Genomic DNA, 27,540 nt, shown 5'->3' with positions numbered 1-27,540 from the left:
ATCCTATTAGCTTCTGTCCCAGGCTGAAGGACCCTTAGTGGTGGTGGTGGGGTATGGGGGGCATCTGGAATTAGGTTGAGAGACCTTGGTGGTTTTGTGAATTGAAAGAAGAAAAGAAGACTTAACAGTTATCCTCCATCTCTCTGACTGTCCCCCTGTCATAGCTGTGACTTCCCAAACCCTCATAATCTTCATTTTAGATTAGGGAAACCCTCATCCCTCTCACCTCAGTTTCCTTGTCCTGTTATTCCAATAAACCCCTTACCTGAGAAAAGAAAGGAAAAAGTTTTTTCTCATACATATCATAGTCCACTCAGCGGGGAGGAGTGAAGCCACAAGCTTCAAAAGAAATTGGGAGGGAGAGGGTGGAAAAAGGGAGGAAGTGAAGGGAGAATGAGGTTAGGAAATATATTGATCTACTAGTCATCAGTAGAGATCAGTAGGCAAACCCCAGAACATTCCCCTGTAGCAGCATCTCGGTATCTCTCAAAGTACATCTATCCTCATTTTAAATAGTCAGCCCTCAGGTGTCCCTTAGCAGCCCTTTAGTAAGGCGAAGTACCCAGTTATTACAAGAAGAAATAGTTCATACACATATTATCCTTTCTATCACATCATTTTTTGTCATAGTTCCCCTTTGGCAAGTCAATTCTGAATAGTGGTTTGTTATCTATATTAATAATTGGAGGACATTTTAGGATAGTAGAAATAAGGGTGTAGCTTTCCCCATTCAAGTTCACAGACCTTCTTTCCATGGTCTGGAGATGAAGAAGGTCCATTATTTGTCATTTGATCCAAGCATTTCAATTTTAGGTTAGGAATTTGTGAACCAAAAAGAGAGAATGATTTGCTTTGGGTTATGCTTGGAATTATATAATAGATTATTTTAAATCTTCACATTTCATCTGTTTGGAATAATATGAGATCAAATAAATGAAATAAAATATTATATCTGTATGATGGTTATAGATATACTTATTATTATTCTAAACCAAATATAAGAACACTGATAGACTTCTACTACTGTTGATTAAATAAGATAACAAGGTAAGATGGCCATTCAATCACAGTTTTAAAAATGTTAGTTGAAATACACTTAAAATTCCTCTACATCAATTATGTCATTTTACATTTTACAGATCAGAAAGCTGAGGCCAAGAGAAGCAATGATGTATACAAGCTGATTCGCACAAGGAGCAAAGGAATTTTCATTCTGCATCATGAATTTTACCATACAAATTAAGCATTTAATGGTTAGTGAATAATGAATTCCAAGGCTGCAGGAATTTGCCCATACATTCTCCCACAACCTTGAAGAAAATAAGAGATGTGTTCAGCTCAGCCAGAGAAGGAACAAATAGATGGAACACTGAAGTTAGGAAGTCAGCACATGTAGCTGCACAGGATATAAAGGAAAGGTGACAAACCCAGCTGAGACATTTCTCTAGCTCTGAAATTCCATTGGGAAAGGACTAGGCTAGTGAAAAGTAAATTTCTCAACACAAAAAGATGCTAAGGTAGGTTTGAAATCCAGCTCTCAGGTTGCATCCATCATGAAAGTGGGAGGGGTCAGAAAATGAGGAATAGGGAATATATACAGGAAAGGGTAAAACTACCAAAGATTTAAAGAGGAAAAATTCATTTAAAAACCTAGAACATAAACAGAAAAATCAATAGAGAGAATATTATCATTCAAAAGAAGGAGAATTACTAAAGTATTAATAGATTAAAATTTTTCTCTTAATAAATATTATGAGACAAAAGAATTAAAACTAATGCATAGTATCAAGACCAGGAAGGCCATAGAATAATAGGATGATCAAGAATGAGAAAAAAGAGAGAAAAAGTTATTAGAGAACAAAATGGCAGAACATATTGTAAACCTTAAAATTTCTTAGACTTATGAATGTTGGACATTTCCCCATTGGGAAATTTCATACTTGAAAAATTTCCTACTGATAGTAAGAACTCTATTGGAATATGAAACTCCTTGGCATGGGAGGTTCCTTCTCCTCCCTACTTAAGACTACTTTAGGACAGAAACCTTTTGCTAAACAATGGAAAGGGCTTTGACCTTAAGCATAGAACAGGAAGTTCTTTGAGTCATGACTGATTTTAGAATTGATACAATAGAGATACTTGGAATGTAGAAACTACAATCTCCACCCTACTCAGAGTAACAGGATTTAGGAAGGGCTTGTTAGATTTAAAATAGTTTTGAGTGTTAAATAGTTGTAGATAAGAGAGTGGGAGCTATAAACTGTGATAATTAAAATGTTTGGGAGCAAGGGAAATATATAACAATTATGACTGCTGAAATATGTTTTCTACTGTGTCTTGGTTTTATATCAATATAAGATGATCACCAGGGAATATATTCCCAATTTATGAATATGCCCAAGCCAACTGGGTTTTATAGAGAAATTTAATTTATACTACACTGATTAATCAATAGAAAAAGAGAGAAAGTAAGAAAGGAATAAGAATGAATAAATCAGTCAGTTGGTTTTATCACTCACCCAAGATCTCTCTAGGTAAGGCTTCTCATGCCAACCTCAGGCTCCACCTTCAAGAGAGCCTCCTTTCAAGAAATGTTTCCAGAGAATTCTCCTCCTGACTCCTCCTGAGTTCTCCTTCCACAGCCTCCTTCAAGACCTCTCCAGGAGCTCTCCCTCCAGGACCTCTCTCCTCTCAGACTCCTTCAGAGCACTTCTAGATAGATAGAGCACTTCTAGATAGAGATACTTCATTCCAAGTATCTCTATTGTATCAATTCTAAAATTAATCATGACTCAAAGAACTTCCTGTTCTATGCTTAAGTATAGGTCAAAGCCCTTTCCATTGTTTATCAAAAGGTTTCTGTCCTAAAGTAGTCTTAAGTAGGGAGGAGAAGGATCCTCCCATGCTAAGGAGTTTCACATTCCAATAGAGTTCTTACTATCAGTAGGAAATTTTTTCAAGTATGAAATTTCCCAAGTGGGAAATTTCCAACATTCATAAGTCTAAGAAATTTTAAGGTTTACAGGCTGCAGCAAAGATCAAGATTTAATTATTTGAGAATATGACCTTCAACAGACATATGCAAAGGGGAGAGACCTCTGGGAGGTCCTGGTTTAAACTAGAGCCACCATTGGCACAGGGGAGACATGGACAGTGATTGGTAGATATGAGAACTGAGGGGAGGGAACTTAGATTGTTGGCTTAAAGATAGTGGGATCTGAGGACTGAAAGGAGGTGGATGCTCTGAAGGAGGTCTGAGAGGAGAGAGGTCCTGGGGGGAGAGCTCCTGGAGAGGTCTTGAAGGAGGCTGTGGAAGGAGAATTCAGGAGGAGTCAGGAGGAGAATTCTCTGGAACATTTCTTGAAAGGAGGCTCTCTTGAAGGTGGAGCCTGAGGTTGGCATGAGAAGCCTTACCTAGAGAGATCTTGGGTGAGTGATAAAACCAACTGACTGATTTATCTCTTAGGACTGAGGTCTAGGCCTTATTGGCTTGAAGCCCTTCATTCTTATTCCTTTCTCTCTTTTTCTATTGATTAATCAGTGTATTATAAATTAAATTTCTCTATAAAACCCAGTTGGCTTGGGCATATTCATAAATTGGGAATATATTCCCTGGTGAATATCTTATATTTATATAAAACCAAGACAGTAGAAAATATATTTCAGCAGTCATAATTGTTATATATTTCCCTTGCTCCCAAACAATTTAATTATCACAGTTTATGGCTCCCACTCTCTTATCTACAACTATTTAATGCTCAAAACTATTTTAAATCTAACAATATGGTCCATACAACATTGGCTGGTGTCCTTAATATTTAAAGAGGTTCAAAATCACATCACTATGTTGTGGTCAATGTACAGTGTAGCTAAACACACTAACATTAGCTTGGAAGGCTCTACCACAGGTTGGGCATAAATAGTTCATATTTATGAACTGATTTCTTTTGAGCTATTGTAATTCTGCTTTGCTCATATAGCACAGCACCTTCTTTGATACCAACACACTGTGCTGAATTGTCCTGTGCCAGCTTCTCACATATCTCATCCTTTTCTGGAATCAATTCCTATATTTAAAAATGTATCAGACAATCTGTCTTGGTCTTTTGTTTCCCCTGACCTGCTAATAGAAGGTCATGGATTATATCTATTTATTCACCTCCTACAATCCTACTCTCAAACTACTAAGTACTACTGGAGGAAATAAAAAATCCAGTTGCTTGGATTGACTAAATAACCTTATGCTCTCTAAAACCTAACAGAGGGTCTTCACTGTTACATGTCAGTGTTCTTCTAAGTATTCCAAATCTTTTCTTCTCTCCCCAGAACTCTCAGAAAAAAAAAAGCTTTGTATAATAATTTACCAAGAAAATTGACGCAATAAGGGAAACTTTCTCAACTCACTTCCTACATTCCTTTAGTCTGTTCAGTGTTCTTACATGTCCTCTTGACTGTCCTCTTCTTAAAGTTAATTTTTTCTCTTAAATCCTCAATTCAGCCCTTAATGATCCCATTCCTAACAGTCATATTCTTTATTTCTTGAATCTTCAGTCTTTTAAAAATTTAATCTTTCTAAATCAAAATAAATTCATATTCATGAACACAAAAAAGATAATAAGTAAATCTCCTTACATCTACCTATTTTTAAGTACATACCAAAGGATTCTTGTTCTAATGACCCAGGATTACAACCAGCAGCAGCCATTCAAAACAACTATTGAATGAATAAAAATTTTGAGAATCAATCTATAAAAGTACACTCAATCCCTATAGAGTTTAAATTATAAAATACTCCTTAACAAAATAAAGATAAACTTAAATATTTATTTTGTGTCAATGTAATGATTTAACAAAAGTGGAAATAGAATAATAATATATTAAAATGAAGTATAAAATAAATTCAATTAAATACTCATTCCAAAGCAGTCCTGCTTGTTGTCTGTGTTGATCTTTGAAACTCCTCATGTTAATGTTCTGAAGCTTTTCTAAATGCATCCCTGATGCTCTTTTTTTGTTTGTTTTATATGCCCATTGTTATCATTAGCCATCTTCTACCCACCTCCCATTTGGAATAAATTGATATAGTTTAGCAAAACAAATCCACAAATTTCCCATTTGTGAAAACATGTCTCATTCTTTATGGTTGTCAAGAGGTGGAAATCATGCTTCATCAAGAGTCCTCTGGAATCATGGGTAATCATTTCAATTATCAGACAATGTAGGACTCTCAAAGTTATTTTTATTAACAATGTTATATTTGTAAAAATCATTCTGGTTCTGCTCATATTATTCTGTATGAATTCATAGGAATATTATTTTATTCTGAATCTATGCCTTTCATCATTTCATATGGCACAAAATATTCCAATTTCTTATGCCATAATTTGTTCAGCCTGCTGGGCACCCTCTCAGTTCTTTGCTAGAATAAAAAAGTACAGCTATACATACTTTTATACATTTGAATATTTTCTCTTTCCTTGATCACTTTGGGATTATAGGCCTACTAGTGAAATCACTAATCAAGGGTATCAGCAATTCAGCGAATGTTAGGGCCTAGTTCCAAGTGGATTTTGTTATAGATTGAGCCAATTCAAAGTTCCCTAAATAGTATACTTTTCCTCCTAAATCACCTCCAATAACTATTAATTTTTCATTTTTGATGCATTGTCAATTTGATGTACATAATGAAGTAGAACTTCAGAGTTTGTTTACTTTTTAGCTTTCCCTTATAATAAGTGATTTGGAGCAATACTCTTCCCCCAAAGAATTTTCATAGCATGTTTTCTTTTCTTTCTAAACTGTCTGATTCATATCCTTTGATCAGGTATCTATTAGTGAATAACTTTTCATCTTATATATTTGAATTAATTTCTGTGTATCTTAAGTATCAGAACTTTATCAAAGAGACATGCTACAAGGATTTCTGCCCTAGTTAATTATTTTTCTTAATTTTACTTGTATTGGTTTTCTTTGTACAAAAGGCTTTTCAGTTTTAAGTAACCAACATTCTACATTTAACTATTATAATCTTTCCAATGTTTGGTCAAAGATTCTTCCCCTAACCATGTTGTGAAAGTAAGCATTTTCTAAATTCCTCTAATTCCTTTATGATGTGATCTATTATATCTTGGTCACGTAACTACTTGGAGATTGTTGTATTTGGAGTGAGCTGTTACATGAAACCTAATTTCTGCCATATTGCTTTTCAGTTTTCCTTCAAGTTTTTGTAGAAGAGTGAATTCATGCTACAGTAAATGGGATTCTAAAGACTAGAATAAAACAAATGGAAATCAAGGCCAAAAAATACTAAAGAAAAATAATCCCCGAAGACTAAAATGGGTCAAATGGAAAAGGAAATATGAAAAACTCAAGAAAGAAAAAAAATTTCCTAATAATTAAAATTGAGAAAATGGAAGCTAATGACTCCACAGCTCCACCACACATAAGGAAACAATAAGACAAAAATCAAAAGTATAAAAAAATGGGAAAAAACTCTGAAATAACCTAACTAGAAAAACAACAGACCTAGAAAACAAATCCTGGAGACACAATCTAAGAATCAGAATATTTGAAAACTGTGATAAAAAAAAAAAGATCCTGGACATCATCTAATAATAAGTCATCAGGAAAAAAAACCCTGATATCCTTGAACAAAAGGAGAAAATAGAACTTGAAAGTATCCACCAATTACCCCCTGAAAGAACCTAAAATACCATTCAAGGTTAATTATAGCAAAATTCAAAATTCCCAGGTCAAGGAGAAAATATTAAGCAGCCAGAAGGAAGCAATTCAAATATTGTGGAGCCATATCAAGAATCACACAAAACCTATACATTAAATGACTGAAAGGCATGGAATACATATGATATTCAAAAAGGCAAAGGATCTAGCTCTACAACCAACAATCACATACCCAGTGAAACTAAACATAATTCTCCAGAGGAACAGGTGACTTTTAATAAAATAGAAGAGTTCTGTCCATGGTAATTAATAATATTCTGATCACCAAATTCAATGATCTTTTTTCTGTCCTCAAACTACTTTGATTCCCTATGAAATTTGTTATAAATTATGCCATTTTTGATACTCCTGTTCTTATGACTTTCATCATATTACACTAATATGGTTCATCTCCTACCCTCTGAAAACTCTTCCTATTATTGCTGACTTTTAATCATGTTCTCATCATAAGGTCAAATGAGATGTAAAATGATTTGTAAAAAAAATAGTCCTATATAAACATGAGCTGTTATTCTTTTCATTTTCATTTTAAATTGACAGAGTTCAAATAGAAATGATTAAGAGTAAGTAGCTTATCTTACCAATATTAATGTTAAATATTCAGTAAATTGAAACACAATTACAATTATATGGTCCACAATGTTCCAACAAAGTTTCATTTCTTCCACTAGGTCAATCTTTTTGGAAAGATGTTCATTCTAAGTAGTTTGGTTAGCATTAGTATACGCTATGATGACATTTATTGAGAAGATACTTCTTAGATTTTTATGGGTTAGTGTTTCATCTTCATGATTATAGGATAATTAATAAAGAATAATAATAATTAATAATTAATTAAGGATATTTCAGTTCTAGTACATTTATTTAATAAATTAATTCTAAAGGATATTTTGGGGCTTATATTTGTGGTATAGTGATTTATTGACTGTTAGGTTATAAAGGACAGTAGGACCACAATGTTAGCCACTTGATCATGTGTGTTAGGTTATTTAGTCGGTAACAAACTCCTACAACTTTTGTCCTTTCCTTACAAAATCTGTATAAATCAATAAGTGTAGGCTCCTAAAAGGATTACTTTGCTAGAATTTCTAGTACTGATCACCAAGTCTTGTATCACAAATTTAAAACTTGGGTATTTGAATGACAATTCTTTGGAGAAGAATCTCATATTAGAAAAGAATATGCTCAATATAGAGAAGACTTATTTTTTTGGTAATGTTTTCATTAATGTAGCTATATGATCTTGGGATTTAAGCTCAAAACTATTTGGTTCTATTTTTAATTAATTGTTATTCTTTTCCAAAATATACATCAATATAATTTGTAAAATATTTTCTTTCTGAAATTCTGCAATCCATGCTCTGTCTCTCACTCTCATCCTTCCCTGCTCCCCAAGAAGACAGGCAATATGATATAGCTTGTACAAATATTATCATATAATACATATTTCCATGTTCATCATGTTCTAAAAGAAGACACACATTGCCTGCACTAGAGAAAAGTTCATTGAGAAAATAAAGATAGCATGTTTCAATTTTCATTCAGACTCTATCTGAATTCTTTCTATGGTGGTGGATATCCTTTGTTTGTCATGAGTCTGTTGAAAATAACCTTGGATTCTTTACTTGTTGATAATAGTTCCATCATTCACAGTTCATCATAATACGTTATTGTTGTTACTGTGTAAAACATTCTTCTCCTGGTTCTGCCCACTTCACTTTGCATCACAATTCATATGTCTTTACAGGTTTGGGTTCTAGCTTAAGGATTTTATAAAGATATTTTGGTGCCATTAGAGAAAGTTTTTATAAGATGAAGAATCAAGGAAACAAGCATTTGTACCTACTGGAATATTATACTGAAATAGTTTATTTTAAAATAAGGGAAAGAAGGGAAGAGAATTGGGATGATCTATAAATAAACTTCCCACCAAATCTTGTTGGTAATGGTAGAGAGATGGTGTCTACACTGCTAGTCAGCTCTCTACCTAAAAGTCTCAGTTCCTACAATAAAATACACTTCTCTAACTCAAATACCCCCCTTGGATGGTGATGGAGGTAGTTGGGTAGGAAGCCAAGCAGCACCAAGGCTCAATGGGATAGTCTCACTGATCAATGGCTTTTTGTGTCTTCGGAAGCTCTGTAGGAATATCTCAGCATCAACAGGTTCCAGAGGAACAGTTTGGATCACAAGGAAATCCACAGGAGAGTGAATATTTAGCTCTCTAGGTCCACCCCAGAGGACTAGACAGAAACTCAACCTCCTGCCTGCTTAACTGAGAAGCAACAGCCCTACCACTTCTCCAGAGTTCTGGAACCTTCCTGCTTCTGCCTTTAAGCACTGCTCCTGCTCCTGTTAATTTCCCTATAACACTACTGAGGTCTTCACAAAAGTTACTGCATTTGGGAGATAGGTCACTGTATCCACTTTACTGAGGAAAATAGAAAAGATAGCAGTTAAGTGACTTGGCCAGGATCACACAACTAGAAAGTGGCTAAGGTAGGATCTGAACTCAGATCTTCCCAACTCTAAGCCTTTTGGTCTATCTATATACCACCTAGATACCTCCAGGCATCACTAAAAGTAGCTTTAAATTATTCTCGATATTATTAGGTAGATATGTACTAAACCTGTGATTTCATTGGTACAGGGAAATCTCAGATTTAAAAAACAACAACAACAAAACCTCTACAGATGAATGTCAGCACCATTCCTGCATCATCTTATAGTCAAGGCTCCTAGTCATATACACATAATATGTATAAGACGTAGGCATATGAATCCAGGTCTCCCTGGTTTCATTATGTTATGTTGCTTTTTCAGTCGTTATAATAATTGTACTTCTTCCACTTCTTTCCAACTTTGGTTTATTTTTTAAATTTATTTTTTTTATTTTATTTGGTCAATTTCAAACATTATACCTTGGTTACAAAAATCATATTCTATTCCTCCCTCCCCTCCCCATGCCCTTCCTGTAGCCAACCAACATTTGTTTGATGTAGTTCATATAGAAAAGGTCCTAGGACAAGACATTATCTCATAATTATTTTTATATTTATTATTCCGTGAATGATATGCTGGTTCTGGTGACAGAATAAAAGTATTGAACTATAAACTAAATATCTGCAGGCTAAATAAATACAGTGTCATAATTATTATTGTTATTCGTTGCTTTCATTTTTTTATGGAGTTCAAATGGAAACTCCTGGTATGAGTAACTATCCTGCTAATTCTTTTTTATATTTAACATTGTGAACTACTAAGCAAACAAATGAAATAACTTTTATAATTAAATAAAAATAGTCATCACTGAAGACATGCCCATTCAAACCATGAGAATTTGATTTTAAGTTTTATTTTAATATCTCATTGCTTATGAGGTATTCCTTTACATCTTCAAGAACCAGTTTCTACTTTGCTTGTCTTGAGAGTAGCTGAATTAAAGGAAAACAGGATTTACCATGTATTTATCTTTATAGGTATCAAATTCATGACTCTTGAATTAAGTTCTCTCAGAAAATTTGTGCTTTGCCCTTTTATATTAGATATAATCTATGCACCATGTTCGCTAAAATGACTATCATTACAGACTCACCCTACTTAAGTCTTCTCCTTTTGTGCAGTGATCTATTATTTGTCAGTGTGATATAATCTACTTCCATTGATTCTTTTTGTTTTTATTATTCTTTTGTTCTTTGCATTGAGTTCAAAGGAAAACAGGGAGAAACCAGTGGCCTTAAAGGATTATTAATGGAGAGCTCAGGAACACATAAAAATGATCACAATGAAATTGACAGATAATAATTCTTCTTAGGAGGGATTTTTCAGGAATATAATATTTTCCCCACAGAATAGGAAGACTATATTAGGCTGTAAAGTCATTATCCATAGGCTCAGTAAAGGCATTTATGAGGCAACTCCAGCAGCAGAATAATGGAGAGTTTACCTCTTCCTTTTCCCATGTAGTTTTAATTTCTTCTTACAAAGAACCTAAATTCTATAAGCTTTCATTTTGTGTAGTTTGGAGGTTATGTTTTTGTATTATGGCAAAATATAATAAAAAACCTTATTCTTAAATTTCAATGGATGAGAAGGTTATGTCTAGGTGACTATAAACAATAAATTAATCTATGATGATGGTTTGGATGTGCTAAACAGTATTTGTTGAATTCTCAGGGACATTTTGGGGTCTGCTTTTATGTTAACAGGATTTTGTTATTTGTCAATTTATGAAAATGGTGAGTGGGTGATATAAAATTCAAAGCACTAATTATCCTAATATGTAGATGACATGATGATTCACTTAGAAAATCCTAGGGATTTAACAAATAAATCAAATAAAACAATAACTGAAGCAATGTTTCAGGCTACAATAATAATTTTTTAAATCAATAATACATTTATATAACAATATTTTAAATTAAAGAACCAACAATAGAAAGGGAAATACTATTCAAAAACCCATAAAATCCATAAAATATCTGAAAATCAATCTAAAAAAACACAAAAAAATAGCCAAGACATCATATTTCAAGAAATTATAAGGGAAAACTACCCTGATATCCTATCTTGAAGATTAAATAGAAATTGGAAGAATCTATTGATCACCACCTGAAAGAGATCAGAAAATGAAAACTCCCAGAAACAGCCAAACTCAAGAGCTCTTAACCTGAAGAAACCAGAAAGAAATCAGAAATAATCTAATCAAATATTGTGGAACCATAGTCAGGATCACACAAAATTTAATGGCTATCAATGGATGGCTTATGATATGCTGGAAAGCAAAAGAGCTAAGATTATAACAGGGAATGACCTACCAGTAGAAATGAGTACAGTATGATAATTTAAGAGGAAAAGAGACATTTAAGGAACAAGATTTTTAAGCATTTCTGAAGACTAGTAGAATAAAAATTATGACTTTCAAATAAAAGACTCGAGAAGCATATAAAGGTAAACATGACAAAGATATCAAAAGTGTGTCAATGGGAAGGCAATATATCTAATTCCTAAGAATTTTACTTATATGGGCAGTTAGAAACACTGTACATATACATAGAGAGAATGGGAGTGAGTTAATTATATTGGGATGATCTTAAAAAACCCACAAATGAGCCAAAAAAAAAAAGAAAAAGATAACACTTGGATAAGGTGGAAGAGAGTGGAAGGGAAAGAGATATAGAGAAAAGGGAAAATTATATCATATAACAGAGGAATGTAAGCAAGCTTTTACAGTGGAAAGAGAAATTGGGGAGCAAAGCCTGAACTTCACTCTTATCTAAATGAGTTCAAAGAGAAAAATAGATATAAATTTTACATGTATATATATATATGTATAAAGTTAAGCCTTTCTTAAAAAAATAGATAGATAGATAGCACCTATCTTAAATCAAGAGCTAGCATTTTCTGTAAGAGATTAGAAACTGTCCCAATAGTATATAAGGTGAAGCAAAGATGACCATTAACACCACTATTATTTCATATTGTATTAAAAATGCTAACTATAGCAATAAGATAAAAAATTGAAGGCATAAAAATGGACAATGAAAAAAAACCCAATATTTTAAATGATATGATGGTATACTTAGAGAACCCTAGAAACAAACTAAAATTAGTTGAAAAAATTAAAAATTTAACAAAGTTGTAGGATATCAAATAAACCCACATAAATCATTACCATCTCTACATATCAATGCTAAAATTATTTAAATGGAGTTTGTGAAGGGGAAGGAGAAATTTTAGTGTAAATGGAAATACAACTTTTATAATGGATTTACAAACATCTAAATACAGATAAAAAGTGGAGTAATGGATATTATCAAAATAAAGAAAAGAGTAAGAAATAATCTCTCAGAAGCCTAAATATTCCAGGTATCCATATGATGTAAGGAGAAATTGAGGTAGTCTCTTAATATGAATTCATGGGGAGAATTAGACTTGAGTCATGTGGGATGGAGAGGGATGAATGGCTGAATAGAATCTTGTAAGGGATGCCTATACCCAATTAGGTCTACCTTGTTATTTTTGAATGTTGTTTTCTTTTTTTAGGCTAGTAACTGGACAATTAGATTCCTAAAGTAATTATCATATCTTTAGAAGTAGTTATGTGCAATTATACATGGGGAATATAAAATAGTATAGCTTTTGTTACTTAGATTCCTGTTTGGGGAATGATAACTTCTTAAGTTTATGAGTATTGATAAACTTGATAAAAAGGCCTAATTAATAGATTGTCCTTTCACAGTCCATCTGTGCTATATTAAGATCAGGCCTGATAATGATAATAGGGAGATTTACATGAAATTGTTTTGAGCAAGTAATTTTTTACTGCATCAGAGAAAACATATGCAGTTTATAGGTAACAAAATGTCTTTTCTCTTTTTTTTAGTATTTCTAATATTTTTATTCTGTTGTAATTTACTTTGAACCATTATCAGTGAACAGAATTCAAAAAAGAGGTCTTGTATATAAAATTTTCACAGAAATTACATTAAAATACTTCCATGTTATTTAAGGCATATGTGATTTTTTTCATTACTATTTTACTAATACAAGAACTTTCTCAGACTGGTAACTTTCAAATTGTGTTAAAATATATATACAAACATACTATAACAGGAATTATTCATATGAAATGATCAAATTATATTGGCAGGAAAATACAATAATGTATGTTGAGATGAAAATCGGGGGTAGGAAGGGAAAAAGTAGGTTGGAGAGAAGGGGATAAATTTTATGTGCAGGAAAAATAAGGAAAAAAGAATAAGAAAAGCATATCTAAACTTTTCTATTTTCCTAGGGTTCACACAACAGAATTATTGTGAAATAGTTGCAACCAGGATAACTTTCACTTGGACTCTCTAAATATATTGGTGGGAGAATATATAATAGACTTCTTGGGGGTTTGGTTCCAATTTTTTTCTTTACCATATCAACTTAACAATCATTTCTTTGTAAAAGCTAATTAATAACAAAAAATAATCAACATGGGAAAAACTAGAAGAGGGTTAGGAACTATATAGACATCTCCTGGAGGACTATCCTGAGAACCTTGGGGGGAAATGCAGCCATGCTCTGGGATCTGACCTGAGAGTGAAAGATGGCAAAATACTTCTAGAGTCATGTGGAAACAGTGTAGCAGAGTAGGATAGAGAGCCACCTTCCAAGCCAGAAAGGCCCTGATTCATGTGCAACCTCTGATACCTCCTAGCAGTGTGATCTTAAGCAAATCTCCCAGCTCTAGGCAGTACTATGAGAATAAAATTCAGAATAAGCACTAAACTGCACGGCAGAGGGAATTTCCTTCTAAGGGATTCCTATCCTAATAATGTCAATAAATAACCATCCATTTCACAAACATGTACTATGTGCCAGGCACTGTTAGGTGTTGGGGATAAAAATATAAATACAAGGACAATCCCTTACTTTAAGGAGCTTACAATTAAAGTGGGGAAGAAAGCACACAAAAGATAGCTGAAGAAAGAAAGGGAAACTGAAAAGAGGGATGGGGTAGCAAAAAGAAGGGGGCAGGGGAGAAGATATGAATCTTTAAAAAACCCAATGTAACTGGTGATGAATGGAGATGAAAGTTTTGCTAAGCCCTCTCTCTGAATAGAGGCTCTGGAGCCTGGCTTTGCCCTCCAGTCATTAGATCCTTTCAGGAGGGCAATGCTTATTGGTAAGATGTGAATACCAGGCAGAATGATTCTTTCTCCTTCTTTTGTGAAAAAAATTTCTGGTTATGGAATATCCTATTCTGGGCTTCATGGTTTTATCTTTGTAAAGAAATGAAATCACCTTATTTTCTAAGTGCCCAATATTCCAAAAATATACCAAATTAACTGCCAATGTACTTCAGTGCTGTTCTTTACAGCATTCCTTAAAATTATTCTGATTAAGCAAGACCCATGGTACTAGTTTACACTATCCAGTCATTCCCATATTAGGAACTGATATGCAAAAAAAAAAAAGTTTCAACTTTTCTGTGAAAAATATCTACTTATAATCTGTTAAGAAAGTTATAAAGGGGGGGCAGCTGGGTAGCTCAGTGGATTGAGAACCAGGCCTAGAGATGGGAGGTCCTAGGTTCAAATCCGGCCTCAGCCACTTCCTAGCTGTGTGACCCTGGGCAAATCACTTGACCCCCATTGCCTAGCCCTTACCACTCTTCTGCCTTGGAGCCAATACACAGTATTGACTCCAAGACAGAAGGTAAGGGTTTAAAAAAAAGTTAAAAAGGAACAAAAATAGTTTAGGGTACTCCTATGAAATCAAAGTATCCCCTATTTATACACATTACTTTCCATATGAACATATGCTACCTGTCAAGAATCACTTAAATAATTGTGGGCTAGATAATAGGTGGTATACTATATAATCCTTTATTATAATTTCATGGATATTACTAGTGGAATTGTTAATACAGTTAAATATGCCTCTAAAAGATTAAATATTAGATTCATTTTAAATTACATGGGAAATTAGCATTATTCTTCTGCAATAAATATTTTCAATCTGTTTTCTCTAAAAGAGAAAATGATCTTCACAGAAAGTATATAACAAAAGTGACTATATGGAGCCAAAACATAAGTTAAATGAGGCAATAGCTAGAAAATTGCATGTAGCCATCTCATGTTAATAATCCCAATATACTCAAGACTAACAAAAACAAAACAAACAAAAATAACCTAGACTATGAATGAATACCAACTTGTTAAATGACTTCTGAAATATGGAGAAAAGAAGAAATTCTACAAAACTGAAGATTATTATTATTATTCTCATTTCAAAATAGAGAAGATAGGGTGTTCAAATTTGAGTCCAACAAGCTCAAATAAAGACTTCTCAAAAAGATTTTAAAATTCACTATGAAAAGGATAATTTGTAAGCAAATGGAAAGGAAAACTCATTTTATTTATTTTAAGGTTAGTCAAAATATATTTTTCTATAATTTTTTTCAGATGCTTATTTTTCTAGAAGACCAGGGAAAGTTCATAGGGAGCAAGTAATTTGATTTTGTCAGGACATTTTAAAAAATATCAAGTCGCTCTTGTGATGAAGAGGTATTACATATAAGTGGGCTTGAAACATAGACAGAAAGATGGACTGATGGTTTGCTATCATTCTTGAGGAAGGTTTTGCCAATAAAGAACTAAGTATTTTGCCTAATTCTATTTAACTTTTTTATCAAGGGCATAAATGAACATATTTATATTACATTTAAAATGACTATAAGTTGAGCAGAATACTAATTAATAAGACACTCCTATGACATCTGAGAATTGCAAATTTTTACATACCTTCTTTAACTAAAGTACCATAGAAACTGGGAAGTACACCATTTTAAAGATGAGAAAACTAAGGCTCAAACAGATTAATAAAGAAAATAATGTCAGGAACAGCATTCAAACTCAGCTTTCTCATTATTCTAATCCCAGTGTCCCTTCTACTACCTCCATGTGTTAAAATGGAGGGATGAAATTTAATAAGATTAAATTTATGCTTCACATATTCCTAATCCAATGCCTAATCATGTTATGAAAATATCTATGTGATTGTATATAGAACATAAATTCTATCTAATTCTACCTTACTGTAAAATCTGTCTATTATCCAAGGGGCAACTGAGATAAATTTAGAAAGGCTCATTAATAGTAGGCTGGATCCTGGGTAATAAATTCTTAATAACCATGAAAACTTAGATACAAAAAAAAATTAAAATGACCTCTCAATAAGTGTTTGTGGTAGGGGTCTATGATCAGTTTTTAGACCTTCTGAACCATTAACTGTTGATATTCAAAGTATGAAGTCTTTATCCAAGGAGCAATAAATAGAAACAATTTTGAAATTTAATTCAACAAGTGTTTTGCTAATCATCTAATATGCACCGGGCACCATGCCATGAACTGGAGATACAAAGGCAAAAATAAAATAGTCCTTCAAGAAGATTCAATCAAATTAAAGGGTAATAAATTGTATACAAATACAACTTAACAAATATATAATGACAAAATAGTGAATGATATAACAATATAAATACTATTTCTTCAAAAGCATTTTTTTTAAAAAGCAGGATGTGAAATAAGTCCAAAGAAATGAAAATTTGGTGTAAGACATAAATGAACCAAAATCACTTAAGAATATTCATAAGTGAAATGGTGAATGAACAACATAGACAAAAATAGAAAAGCTTTGATACCATTGTGAGTGATCAATTTTTGGCACTAAGAGTAGAACCACCATATCTGTACTCAAACATACATAGAAGTAAAAATGACATTTAAAAATTATGAAAGAGTGGATTGATTATATTAAGTATACATTCAGGAAATCTATGCTGGAGACAGCATAACTTTTTAAGGAATTATTTTATGTGATAATTCCGGGAGCAAAAGAATGGAAAAGGTCATCCAAAATATTGATATCCAGAATAAATGAAAGGACATTAGCAATCTATATACCTATTGACTCATCTTTATAACAGCCATTCCCCAACTGACAAATGGTCAAGGAATATGAATAGGCAGTTCTCAGATAAATAAATCAAAATTATCAATAATCACATTTAAAAAAGTGTTCTAAATCCCTCCTGATTAGAGAAATGCAAATCAAAACAACTCTGAGGTACCACCTCACACCCAGCAGACTGGCCAATATGGCAGCAAAGGAGAGTGATAAATTTTGCAGGAGAAGTGGCAACATTGGGATACTAATACACTGCTGGTAGAGTTGTGAATTGGTCCAACCATTCTGGAGGTCAATTTGGAACTGGGAACAAAGAGCTCTGATACAGCAATACCACTGCTGAGTTTGTACCCCAAAGAGATAATAAAGACGTGTACAAAAATACTTATAGCTGCAGTCTTTGTGGTGGCAAAAAACTGGTAAATGAGGGGATGCCGTTCAATTGAGGAATGCCTGAACAAATTGTGATATATGTTGGTGATGGAATACTATTGTGCTGAAAGAAATGATGAACTGGAGGAATTCCATGTGAACTGGAACGACCTCCAGGAATTGATACAGAATGAGAGGAGCAGAACCAGGAGAACATTGTACACAGAGACTGATATACTGTGGCACAATCAAATATAATGGACTTCTCTGCTAGCAGCAATGCAATGATCCAGGACAATCCAGAGGAACTTATGAGAAAGAACGCTATCCATACCCAGAGAAAGAACTTGGGAGCAAAAACGCAGAAGAAAAACATGATCAATCACATGATTCAATGGGGAAGTGACTGGAGTTTTGATGTTAAAGAATCGCTCTTCTGCAAATATGAATAACATGGAAATAGGTTTTGAACAATGATACATGTATAACCCAGTGGGATTACATGTCAGTTCTGGGAGTGGGGAGGGAAGAGGAGTGGGAAAAATCTTGACTCATGTAACCATGGAAAACTATTCTGAATAAATAAATATTTTTTAAAAAGAACCTTTGTTATAAAAGATACAGGACTTCCGGGTAATCATGGCTGCAATCTAGACGCCGCACGCTTCCTCTCCCCAGCACCGAACGAAATAGACTACATCAAAGGAGCATAAAATCACCTTTGGAGGAACAGAAGGACTCCCCAGTACCCCACAGAGGCAAAGGTACGTGGGGCTTGAACATTTCCACACTAAAATAAGAAGGAAAAGCTTGCACAGAAAAGTGAACTGAGCCGCCCTTCTCCCACACCACCTCCCCCACTAAACCAGAGTGAGCTACCTGAGCGCTCACCGGGACAGCGAGTGAGTGGGGAGCGTCTCTGTCTGGGGGGGGCACTCCAGGGTCCTTGGGATCTGGGGACTGCCAGGAAAAAATGTCTCAGGGCGCTTTCACTGAAGAATCCAGCGGACCTGGACTTGGGGCGGGCTGTGCTGAACAACGCGCGCTGATTATCTGGGCGGAGCTGAATACCTGGGCTCGGAGGCTGGGAAGAACTAGTCTGAAGCAACCTAAATTCACAGAAAAACCGCTCTTATAACCCAGACCCCAGACCAAAAAGGAAAGGGAAATAAAACCACCAAAGGGATGGCTCACATGGCCCAAAATCAAGCCTCCAGGAAGAAAGGGAAAAAAGTGACTATTGAAAACTTTTATGGTGGAAGTACCCAAGGAAAAGAGGAGAATGAGGAGGAAATCCAAAAAAATTCAGAACACGCCTCCCAAAATGGAAACTATCAACAAGCTCTGGAAGATCTCAAACTGGAACTTATCCAAAAGATGGAAACCTTCTGGAAAGAAAAATGGGAGAAAGAGATCAGCTGTCTGACAGATAAGAATGCTCAATTGGAAAAAGAACTCGAAGCATCCAATAGAAGGGCAGACAAGGCTGAAAAGCAAAACCAGTCCCTAATGACCAGAATTAAGCACCTCGAAGAAAGTGAGATGATAAAACAGCAAGAATCAATAAAGCAAACCCAAATAATTAATGAATTGGAAGAAAACATAAAATATCTCACTGAGAAGGTCACGGACCTGGAGAACAGAGGAAGACGAGAAAATCTCCGTATCATCGGTCTCCAAGAAAAACCAGAGGTAAACAACAAATTGGATATTATTCTAGAGGAGATTATAAAAGAAAATTGCCCCCACGTTCTGGAGCAAGGGGGCAAAATAGAAATAGAAAGGATTCATAGAACACCTTCTATACTAAATCCCCAAAAGACAACGCCTAGGAATGTAATTGCCAAATTCAAGAGCTTCCAAGTAAAGGAGAAAATCCTACAAGAAGCCAAGAAGAAGAGCTTCAGATATAAGGGGGCTCCCATAAGGATCACACACAACTTAGCGGCTAATACACTAAGAGACCGCAAAGCATGGAACACGATATTTAGAAAGGCAAGAGAGCTGGGTCTCCAACCAAGAATCAACTACCCAGCAAAACTGACATATACTTCCAGGGGAAAGTATGGGCATTCAACAAAATAGAAGATTTCCAAGCATTTGCTAAGAAAAGACCAGAGCTCTGTGGAAAGTTCGATATCCAAGCACAGAAAGCAAGAGAAACATGAAAAGATAAATATGAAAGAAAGGGAAAAGGAGATAAATCTTATCTTTCTCTTTAAGTCAAACTCTCTTCTATAAGGACTACATTTACATCAAATTATATATATTAATATGTGGGGAAAATGTTTTGTGTAACTCTCATAAATTGTATCATCATAAGAGTAGTTAGAAGAAACATGCATAGGGAAAGATTGGGGAATTAAGAAGATTTGGGGAAAGTTGGGGCAAAAAAAGGAAAAGGGAGGGGGGAACCGTGATAATACTAAGATTAACTTCAAGAAATAGGGGGGGAATCAATAGAATAAACTTTCCCATATAAAGATACACATGGGAAGGGGAGGGGAAGAACTCTCATATGAGAAGGAGAGGAAGAGAGCGTGAAGTGGAATTACTTAAACCTTACTCTCAGTGAAATCAAATCTGAGAGGGAAGAACATCTAGATCCAGTGGGATCCTGAATTCTATCTTATCCATTAGGGCAAGAAAGAAAAGAAAATTAAGGAGGGGGAGGGGGGAGGGAGTACAAAAAGGGAGGGAAGGAGAGGGGGGAGGGGAAGGGAGCATAAAAAGGGAGGGGCTAGAAAGGGAAGCATCTCAAGGGAGGGGACTAGGGGGACTGACCTAAAGTAAATCACTGGTTCAAAAGGAGAAAGCTAAAGAAGAAAGGTCAGAACTAGGGGAAGACATCAAAATGCCAGCGAATCCACAAATAACAATCATAACTTTGAACGTGAATGGGATGAACTCACCCATAAAACGCAGACAAATAGCAGATTTGATTAGAACCCAAAACCCTACCATATGTTGTCTTCAAGAAACACATATGAGACGGGTTGACACTCACAAGGTTAGAATTAAAGGTTGGAGTAAGACCTTTTGGGCCTCAACCGATAGAAAGAAGGCAGGAGTTGCAATCATGATATCTGACAAAGCCAAAGTACAAATAGACCTGATCAAAAGGGACAGGGAAGGTAAATATATTCTGCTAAAAGGAAGTATAGACAATGAGGAAATATCACTAATCAACATGTATGCACCAAATGGTATAGCATCCAAATTTTTAATAGAGAAACTAGGAGAATTGAAGGAGGAAATAGACAGTAAAACCATATTAGTGGGAGACTTGAACCAACCACTATCAAATTTAGATAAATCAAATCAAAAAATAAATAAGAAAGAGGTAAAAGAGGTGAATGAAATCTTAGAAAAATTAGAATTAATAGACATATGGAGAAAAATAAATAGGGACAAAAAAGAATACACCTTCTTTTCAGCACCACATGGCACATTCACAAAAATAGATCATACACTAGGTCATAGAAACATGGCACTTAAATGCAGAAAAGCAGAAATATTAACTGCAGCCTTTTCAGATCACAAGGCAATTAAAATATTGATCGGCAAGGGTACATGGAGACTCAAATCAAAAATTAATTGGAAATTAAATAACATGATACTCCAAAATCGGATAGTTAGAGAAGAAATCATAGAAACAATTAACAATTTCGTTGAAGAAAATGACAACGGCGAAACATCCTTTCAAACCTTATGGGATGCAGCCAAGGCAGTACTTAGAGGAAAATTCATATCCCTGAGTGCATATATTAACAAATTAGGGAGGACAGAGACCAAGGAATTGGAAATGCAAATAAAAAAACTTGAAAATGAACAAATTAAAAACCCCCAGAAGAAAACCATACTAGAGATCCTAAAAATTTAGGGAGAAATTAATAAAATAGAAAGTGACAGAACTATTGAGCTAATAAACAAGACTAGAAGCTGGTACTTTGAAAAAACAGACAAAATAGACAAAGTACTGGTTAATTTAATTAAAAAAAGGAAAGAAGAAAGGCAAATTAATAGCATCAAGGATGAAAAGGGGGATCTCACCTCAAATGAAGAGGAAATTAAGGCAATCATTAAAAACTACTTTGCCCAACTATATGGCAATAAATATACCAACCTAGGTGATATGGATGAATATTTACAAAAATATAAATTACCTAGACTAACAGAAGAAGAAATAGTTTTCTTAAATAATCCCATATCAGAAATTGAAATCCATCAAGCCATCAAAGAACTGCCTAAGAAAAAATCCCCAGGGCCTGATGGATTCACCAGTGAATTCTATCAAACATTCAGAGAACAGTTAACCCCAATATTATACAAACTATTTGACATAATAAGCAAAGAGGGAGTCCTACCAAACTCCTTTTATGACACAAGCATGGTACTAATTCCAAAGCCAGGCAGGCCAAAAACAGAGAAAGAAAACTATAGGCCAATCTCCCTAATGAATATAGATGCAAAAATCTTAAATAGGATACTAGCAAAAAGACTCCAGCAAGTGATTAGAAGGGTCATCCACCATGATCAAGTAGGATTCATACCAGGGATGCAGGGCTGGTTCAACATTAGGAAAACTATCCACATAATTGACCACATCAACAAGCAAACCAACAAGAACCACATGATTATCTCAATAGATGCAGAAAAAGCCTTTGATAAAATACAACACCCATACCTATTAAAAACACTAGAAAGCATAGGAATAGAAGGGTCATTCCTAAAAATAATAAACAGTATATATCTAAAACCATCAGCTAATATCATCTGCAATGGGGATAAACTAAATCCATTCCCATTAAGATCAGGAGTGAAACAAGGATGCCCATTATCACCTCTATTATTTGACATTGTATTAGAAACACTAGCAGTAGCAATTAGAGAAGAAAAAGAAATTGAAGGCATCAAAATAGGCAAGGAGGAGACCAAATTATCACTCTTTGCAGATGACATGATGGTCTACTTAAAGAATCCTAGAGACTCAACCAAAAAGCTAATTGAAATAATCAACAACTTTAGCAAAGTTGCAGGATACAAAATAAACCCACATAAGTCATCAGCATTTCTATATAATTCCAACACAGCTCAGCAGCAAGAACTAGAAAGAGAAATCCCATTCAAAATTACCCAAGACAAAATAAAATACTTAGGAATCTATCTCCCGAGACAAACACAGGATCTATATGAACACAACTACAAAACACTTTCCACACAACTAAAACTAGACTTGAACAATTGGAAGAACATTAACTGCTCATGGGTAGGACGAGCCAATATAATAAAAATGACCATCCTACCCAAACTCATCTATCTATTTAGTGCCATACCCATGGAACTTCCAAAAAATTTTTTTACTGATTTAGAAAAAAACATAACAAAGTTCATTTGGAAGAACAAAAGATCAAGGATATCCAGGGAATTAATGAAAAAAAATACAAAGGAAGGGGGTCTTGCAGTCCCAGATCTCAGACTATATTATAAAGCAGCGGTCTTCAAAACAATTTGGTACTGGCTAAGAGACAGAAAGGAGGATCAGTGGAATAGACTGGGGGAAAGCGACCTCAGCAAGACAGTATACGATAAACCCAAAGATCCCAGCTTTTGGGACAAAAATCCACTATTCGATAAAAACTGCTGGGAAAATTGGAAGACAGAGTGGGAGAGACTAGGAATAGATCAACACCTCACACCCTACACCAAGATAAATTCAAAATGGGTGAGTGACTTAAACATAAAGAAGGAAACCATAAGTAAATTGGGTAAACACAGAATAGTATACATGTCAGACCTTTGGGAAGGGAAATACTTCAAAACCAAGCAAGAATTAGAAAGAATTACAAAATGCAAAATAAATAATCTGGATTACATCAAATTAAAAAGTTTTTGTACAAACAAAACCAATGTAACCAAAATCAGAAGGGCAGCAACAAATTGGGAAACAATCTTCATAAAAACCTCTGACAAGGGTTTAATTACTCAAATTTATAAAGAACTAAATCAATTGTACAAAAAAATCAAGCCATTCTCCAATTGACAAATGGGCAAGGGACATGAACAGGCAGTTCTCAGCCAAAGAAATCAAAACTATTAATAAGCACATGAAAAAGTGCTCTACATCTCTTATAATCAGAGAGATGCAAATCAAAACAACTCTGAGGTATCATCTCACACCTAGCAGATTGGCTAACATGACAGCTATGCAAAGTAATGAATGCTGGAGGGGATGTGGCAAAGTGAGGACATTAATTCATTGCTGGTGGAGTTGTGAATTGATCCAACCATTCTGGAGGGCAATTTGGAACTATGTCCAAAGGGCGATAAAAGACTGTCTGCCCTTTGATCCAGCCATAGCACTGCTGGGTCTGTACCCCAAAGAGATAATGGACAAAAAGACTTGTACAAAAATATTCATAGCTGCGCTCTTTGTGGTGGCCAAAAATTGGAAAATGAGGGGATGCCCCTCAATTGGGGAATGGCTGAACAAATTGTGGTATATGTTGGTGATGGAATACTATTGTGCTAAAAGGAATAATAAAGTGGAGAAGTTCCATGGAGACTGGAACAACCTCCAGGAAGTAATGCAGAGCGAGAGGAGCAGAACCAGAAAAACATTGTACACAGAGACTGATACATTGTGGTACAATCGAAGGTGATGGACTTCTCCATTAGTATCAATGCAATCCCTGAACAATCTGCAGGGATCTAAAAAAAAAATACTACCCACAAGCAGAGGATAAACTGTGGGAGTAAAAACACCGCTGAAAAGCAACTGCTTGACTACAGGGTTGGAGGAGATAAGACTGAGGAGAGACTCTAAATGAACACTATAATGCAAACTCCAACAACAGGGAAATGGGTTCGAGTCAAGAACACATGTGATAACCAGTGGAATCATGCGTCGGCTATGGGAGAGGGAAAGGCGGGGGGGGGGGGGGGGGGAGGAGGGGAGGGGAGGAAAAGAAAACGATCTTTGTTTCCAGTGAATAATGTATGAAAACGACCAAATAAAATAATATTAAAATTAAAAAAAGAAAAAAGAAAAAAGAAAAAAAAAGATACAAAGGTAATTGGTAGATGATAAATGCAAATAGGCTATTCTAGTTGTAGTAATATCAAGTAGAAACAGGAACCACGAAACTCTACAAAAGAATCCCTGCTACATGTTGACTTAAAAAATCATGCAATAATATTACATATATTTAATTTAATTTTTATTTATTTAGTTAAGTATTTCCAAATTTTATTTTCATCTAGTTTGGGTCTCATTGGAAATATCATGGACCACAAGTTGCCTATGGGTCTTGTGATTGATACTTCTAGTCTACTATTTCCAATAATGATCAATATGTAAGAAGTAGTATAAAGGATATAAAGAAATATATGAGCCAAAAATGAGGTATGCTAAAAAGAGCTTTGCAAATCTTGAGAACTGTAAATGTTAACCATTGCTATATAATTTTAAAAGTCTCTGCTTTTAAAGAGTTCAAATTCTAATGGTGGGAAGAAAGGAAACAAGCTATTAAAGGCCTATGATGTGCCAGGCACTGTGCATATTTGCTTGTGTCTGATTCGTCATGACCCCATTTGGGGTTTTCTTGGCAAAGATAGTAGAGTTGCTTGCTATTTCCTTCTCCAGGTCAGTTTTGTAAAAATTAAAATTAATATACAATAATTAAAATATGATATTTTAAAAGATTTATTAATGATCATGAGAAATGACAAAATAAAATGGTAACAAAATTAAAAAAAAAAACAAAAACACGTGCTCATGGCTAATATACCTGTTCAAAAACCCTGCTTACCACCCCAGTCACAACCCAGGAAGCAAAGAGGCCAAGACCAGGAAACCCACTCAATATATCCCTCTGTCTACAGGAAGTATGTAATGACAGGAAGTCAGTGGGCTCCTAGAAAATGTAGTTTTTAGGATAATAGATTTCTAATTAGACAGTTTATAGATCAGGAAATGGATGCGAAGACAGTTAAGAGATTTGCCCAGGGTCAAACAGATAATAAATATCTTCTACCATATTTGAAAACTCACTTGGAGAACCAGTAAGCCTTTTCTGGCTTTCTTATCCCCATCATCATTGGGACAAGGTAATAATATCACAGTTCTCAAATTTCTCATAAGACCTTGCCTCTGCATTTCTATTTATCACACTTTCCCTTTTACCACAGTAATTTCTTAATAACTTCCCATTTGACATTTTCAGCTACTAGGAAAACAGGTCTTTATCTTACCTATTCAAGAATCAATACTGTGTATTGGTTCCAAGGCATTCGAGTGGTAAAGGCTAGGTAGTGGGGGTTAAGTGACTTGACAGGGTCACCCACATATGAAGTGTCTGAGGGCACATTTGAACTCAGAACCTGACATCTTTAGAACTGGCTCACAATCCACTGAGTCACCTAGCTACCCCCCCAGCTTACCTAATCATCAATACCTATCACAGTGCCTTGTACATAATAGATACTTAAAATTTTTTTCCTACTTGCCAATATTATAATTTTTTACTTCTAAATTATTGTATATGCTCAATATGAGATATCTGAATAGCAATGTATTTCATTCAAAACGTTTTTTCACTTACTCAGTAAGTTAAATTCAATGAACATGTAGTAATCCTTAAACAATCATATATAATATATTTTAGATGATTATATATACCTATAGACAGTGGGATAAAGATGAAAACTGATGAAGTCCCTCCCCTAAAGAAGCTTAGAATTTATTAGAAGTAGCATAATATGTACATGACTAATCATAATACAAAGTAGAATGTGATGACAGCAAAGGAGGGTTCCTAGTAAAGAATTCTGGGGATATCTGAAGAGTTAGTTATTACTTTCAGATTCCTAGCTGGGGGATGGGAGATCATCAAAAGTTTCAACAGGGAAGTACTACCTGAGATAGATATTGAAGGAAAATAAAGAATTTCTAGAGAAAGAGATGAGGATTTCATATATGTTTACATATATACATTTTATATATACATATAATTACAAAATTCATATATCACAAATATATAGAGACACAGATCATTTTAACACTTTATACAACTTCCAGACAAATACTGGCAAATAAATACCAATCTATCTTTTTATAAATGGCTTGGCACAGTGCACTACTTAGAATAGATGCTTAATAAACATTTGCTAAATTGAATAAAATGTGTATGTACATATCTTGCTCTTAAGGTACTAAGTCCTAGGTATTAAAATAATACCAGTCTTGAACTGGAGAATTTTAACAAGTATTTGAAGGCTGCATATACTGTAGAGCTAATCTTTTGTCCAATATGGCAATGCAGAATATTTTTAAGAATAAACAGCATACCTCACAATGAATAACATTCATTATATGGAAAAATGCAATAAGTAAACTTCATTACAAAAAGAATCCACCAGGCAGAAAGAAATATGACCATAATAAAAATGAAAAATAGGAAGTGTTTTATTTAATACTGTAGCATAACTCAGTGTCATCTACTTGATTCCCATAAAAAACTGTTTATGTGTAGAGAATGGCATGTGAAATTATGTTGCATGTGTATGATATGTCTCAATATAGGATAGGAAATAGAACACAGAAACAAGAAGAGAAATCAAATCATAACAGCATACAAACAGAAAAGTCACATATATACTCAGAGAAATCACAGTTTACATTGGATCAGTATCTAAAAATCAAACATCACTTTTTCACAGACTGAAGACTTTTTTCCCTCCTAAATATGGAAATAAATACAAGCCAGGATTTTAATATAATATTTTCCAACCTGGAACAGCTGCAAAAAATAAATCTTGCTAGAGATAAGCTCTGTTATAAATATCAACACTCCCTTTAAATAAAGGAGTCCACTTTTCAGACCATCTGCCTCTCTCCTAAAGGGGGTAAAAAGAAATGCTAAAAACCAGTACAATCTTTTTTCTAAAAAGACATTGAAATTAATG

General features: G+C 34.4%; 1 protein-coding gene across 10 annotated transcripts in view; it reads right to left on the bottom strand.

The window, feature by feature from the left end:
• Positions 1-27,540, bottom strand: part of TRIQK (triple QxxK/R motif containing) — a 172,003-nt gene that overhangs the window by 118,040 nt on the left and 26,423 nt on the right. Inside the window, exons 1-2 of one of the 10 annotated variants that reach the window (XM_016431817.2) lie at positions 26,255-26,522; positions 4,657-4,714 (exon numbers count right to left, since the gene is read on the bottom strand). The exons of 7 other annotated variants lie outside the window; for them this stretch is intronic. The gene's annotated coding sequence lies outside the window, so the exon portion shown is untranslated. Of the gene's footprint in view, positions 1-4,656; positions 4,715-26,254; positions 26,523-27,540 lie in introns of those variants that run through there. 2 more of the 10 variants (XM_056823326.1, XM_003340661.4) reach the window with 2 other exon arrangements.

The sequence above is a fragment of the Monodelphis domestica genome, chromosome 3 (assembly GCF_027887165.1).
Source record: "Monodelphis domestica isolate mMonDom1 chromosome 3, mMonDom1.pri, whole genome shotgun sequence".
NCBI lineage: Eukaryota > Metazoa > Chordata > Mammalia > Didelphimorphia > Didelphidae > Monodelphis > Monodelphis domestica.
Note: the sequence above shows the minus strand (reverse complement) of the source record. Positions and strands in the feature narration are given on the sequence as shown.